The following is a 4,185-nucleotide window of genomic DNA, read 5'->3' on the forward strand; positions in this document are numbered from 1 at the left end:
CATCTGTGAAAGTGAAAAAGACATTGAAGTGTAGAGTCTGTATTGGATTCAGGTTCCAACTCAAAAATTACTGTGTTCTACTGCCAGCCTCCTGATCAGAAAAAGGAAGTGAGTGCACAATATTGAGGGGGGGCCAGAGACCGCTCTCTTGAATAATAGTTATAACGGGCAATTTCAACTCCCCACATATAAAATGTCAACCTCTGGAGAAGGTGAGGAGAAGGAGTTTTTCAATATTTTAAATGATTGCTTCTTGTAATAGCTAGTCTGTAGCTACACAAGAGGAGAGGTTATTGATTTAGCCCTGAATAACACTTAGATTCTGAATCAAGAAATAACTATGGTCAAACCATTGAGTGGTAGCGATCACAATATATATCAGTCCAGCATCCTTGGTGGAAGGGATCATACCAAAAATTAGTACTGTGATATGAGACGTAGGAAAGTGGAAGCTAAGTCAAAAGTTGGACACTTTTACAATCTTTAAAGCATAGGTTCCTGATCTATAGACTACAGGTCGTCAATGTGGTCTTGAATAGAAAGAGAGGTGGTTGACAGAATCTTCTTATACAGCCTCAATCTCTGCTATGAATTGAAGCAAATATGCCATTACTGTATATTGAAAAACTAACAAATCCCCCACCTAGCTGGAATTCTGTGTTGTGGTCACCCTATCTCAAGAAGGACATCTCAGTAATAAAGGACTCAGAAATGAGCATGGGGGGAAGATGAGGCATGGGAAGACTGTGAGAAGTGATTGATGGTAATGAGACTGTTTAGGTTTGAGAGATAGTGGTATCAGAGGCGTTTTTACAGAGGTATACAAAATCTGATTGCTGCTGCTATTTACCTTTTCATATATGGACAAGGGGATATGAAAATGTGAAAATGAAAGGCAGGAAATGTAAAATTGATGAAAGGAAGTTCTCTTCTCTAGTACCATCTGTGTAGGACTTTTTCTCTTGTGTCTTAGAACCTTAGCACAAGACTTTCCGAACTTCCTTAGCTCTTCCTTTTTTTACCCTTGAGGGCAGCCATGGTAGAGTGGAGTAAGAGCCAACCCTCTAGTGGTCACCACGTGTCACCCTTGAGTTTAAGTGCTGTCTTCCACCCAGTTCCTTGTTGAGCATGGTCAGTGAGCTGTAAAGAGAAGGTGGAAATTGAACTACAGTATTCAAAGAATGTGCGGAATGTGCCCCTACTAAACCGGCTGAAGGGGATAGTCCATAAATGAATGGAAACTAACCTTTGTGTTCTTTATAGCTTCTCTGTCCTCCTGGCTGGTTCTGGATTTACACAGCAAGAGGCTACAACAGCATTTTGATGGAACCGTGTCATCATACTTTTCCACTTTCCTGATACATCTCTAACAATGTAGAACAAAGGATAATTAGAAATGAAAGTAATTCCCTTTAGCATTGTAGTTGCGGATTGTCAGATCTTTATTATGGTGGCTCCCTAATGTCCCCGTCAGAATTGGGGCCCCGTTATACAAATGCAGAAAGAGAACTCATGTCCGGAAGGACTTGCTTTTATGTTGCATCATGTTGAAGACATCTGCAGTCCTAGCAGGTTCTCTACTGAGGCAGGGCATAATGTGAGAACTAGACGTAAAGAAACGAGAGATGAAAGGAGAGGGGTAAGACTATGAGAAGGTGCTCTTAGACACCAGGGTATGGACATGGTATGAAAACTAGATTAGAGGAGGGATATAGGTTTGCGAAGGGACTGCCAAGTAAGAGGTACTTCTGGGATCTGTGTGCTTCTAGACTCCTGGAATGTTCAGCAATTATATCTCTGCAAAGTTCCCATGTCTCATCAAAAGTATGTAGGCTGCCTAGATGTAAATTGTGATTCCTTAATCCTCAGTGAAGAGAAAGAGCTGTTTTTTCCATTATGTCAAGATGTGAGAGGTCGAGGGTTGTCTGATTCCCAACTTGTGGTGTTTTTCCTTTAAACATGATCAAGTTGGTTACAGTGCACTCTTTGTGAAGTGACAGAATGGACTTCTTTCTTCTAGGCTAGGTATAAGCTGGCTGAGAGGTTCAGAGTTTTGTGTATGCCTGTGTTGCATGGGGTGAAAAGAATATCTAGTTACAGGACCATAACAAGTATCAGAGAAGTTTGAGAGCTCTGAAATGTCTGGCAAGTGGTTAAATCCATGTATTAAATAAATTATGGGATGTCACAGATACCAGGGACTCTTTGGGGCAGCTGGTTACAACAGTTGAGATTTCTGTTATTTGTAACTTCTCACAAAGCAGAATTCTGGGTTATTGACAATGAACCCAGACCCAATCCTGGGACTCTGTAGGAGGTATACGGGGGGGAAAAAAAGTTTGGTTTATGTTCTGTTGAATGCCCTCATCATCACCCTGGTTAGTGGGGTATAGCCATGCATTTGTGGCCTATTTAACCTTCTGTAAAATAACATAGCCACAAAACCAATCTAAAGATTCATGGCCATTCCTGGAGAATTTTGCTATGCACGTTGTACCTCATTTGAAGTCCTTCTGAAACTTTCTGCTGTTTCAGTGGGCAATGGGCACTGAGCAGAAGCCTTACTGCCTCCAGCTTGTCTGGTCTAGGTTTTTATCCTACACCCATCAATGTGGTATCTTAGCATCTCGTAGCTTCTGTTTTGTTTTTTGTTGCTGCTAAGGTTAAAGATGAAAGAGGAAGAGTGGCGAGAAGCCCAGAGAGGATTCAACAAGGTCTGGAGGGAGCAGAATGAGAAACATTACCTGAAATCCCTGGATCACCAGGGCATCAGCTTCAAACAGAATGACACCAAGGCCCTGTATGCAATATGTGTAGGCCCTTGACACCAGAACTTGGGTTGTGTGATGGATAATGTGAACTCTGGCCCTTCCCCCATAGGATTTGGGGTTGTAATGAAAGAGGAAATCCAGTTCACTGGCAGTGCTTTGTACAAGGGTCTTAAAGACGTGGTAAGTTGCATATGTGAGACTCACCCATGCTCTGTGTATTTTGTCTTCCTCCCTCAGAGGCAAGAGCAGGCATCAGAAGATAATGCTGGAGTACCCATAGGCCCACACCTGTCACTAGCCTATGAGGACAGGCAAATCCTGGAGGATGCTGCTTCTCTTTATCATCCACCACGTGAAACAGCAGACAGGAATTCAGAAAGAGGACAAGTACAAAATCAAGCAGATCATGTACCACTTCATTCCGGACATGCTGTTTGCTGGGTGGTGCGAGCTCTCAGACGTGGAGGAGGAAATGGATGTGGATGAAGCCACTGGGGCTGCGAAAAAGCACAACGGAGTTGGGGGCAGCCTCCCTAAAGCCAAGCTGCTGTTCAGCAACACAGCGGCCCAGAAGCTACCGGGGGGAAGGGGCGGAGGGGGGATGAAGTGTACAACCTCTTCTATGTCAACAACAACTGGTACATCTTCATGCGGCTTCACCAAATCCTCTGCTTGCTGCTGCTGAGGATTTGCACCCAGGCTGAGCGGCAAATCGAAGAGGAGAACCGGGAAAGGGAATGGGAGCGGGAAGTGCTAGGCATAAAATGAAACAAGAATGGCAGCCCAGTGTGTGGATCTGGTACTTGATCTGTTTCCTGGTGTCTTGAGGAATCTGTGTTCCTCCCTCTCACCTGCCTTTAGGTCTTGTCTCTGTAAAATCCGGTACCTGCATTTTGGTAGTTTCCAAAATGTGAAATATAAGGATGCTGGTGGGCACTGAATGTAGCACAGCATGTTATCAAGGAGGAGATCTCTAGACCTGACCCTGGGGCTTGGAACATCCTACTTCATGGGGCTGTGGGGGAGAGGCGTGGTATTTTGTATTGCTTTAACACTCCTTGCCAGCTGAATTTCTTAATTTTGGGTTGCGCTATTTTTCTACCTCATGAATTTACAAGTTGGATAAAAATCTTCTCTTGCCCCAAGCTTGTTATAAAATATCTCAGTGGAGGAGTCAGCCCCTGGCAATTGACAAAGCAGTCAGTTTTGGCTCTGGTATTAAAAAGTGTGTCTCCTTTTAAACTGGTGTTCAAATGATTTACCGACTAAAGAAAGCAGGGCAGGCCAAACCCAAGTAAGTCCAGGCAGTCCTATGTAGACCAGTAAAGAGCCTCCTTGATCTTCCATTTTCTGTTACAATGTTCGTGTAATCTGAGTGGTCTCAGCAAATATATGTAATTAGAATTCTCCAAGG

The 4,185-nt window shown here is 43.6% G+C and overlaps 1 pseudogene; it reads left to right on the top strand.

Annotated features, from left to right (window-relative positions):
- The first annotated feature begins 2,876 nt into the window (after positions 1-2,876).
- On the top strand, positions 2,877-3,578 carry LOC135973866 (paired amphipathic helix protein Sin3a-like; annotated as a pseudogene).
- Positions 3,579-4,185: the final 607 nt, after the last annotated feature.

Source organism: Chrysemys picta, chromosome 10 (genome assembly GCF_011386835.1).
Source record: "Chrysemys picta bellii isolate R12L10 chromosome 10, ASM1138683v2, whole genome shotgun sequence".
Taxonomy (NCBI): domain Eukaryota; kingdom Metazoa; phylum Chordata; order Testudines; family Emydidae; genus Chrysemys; species Chrysemys picta.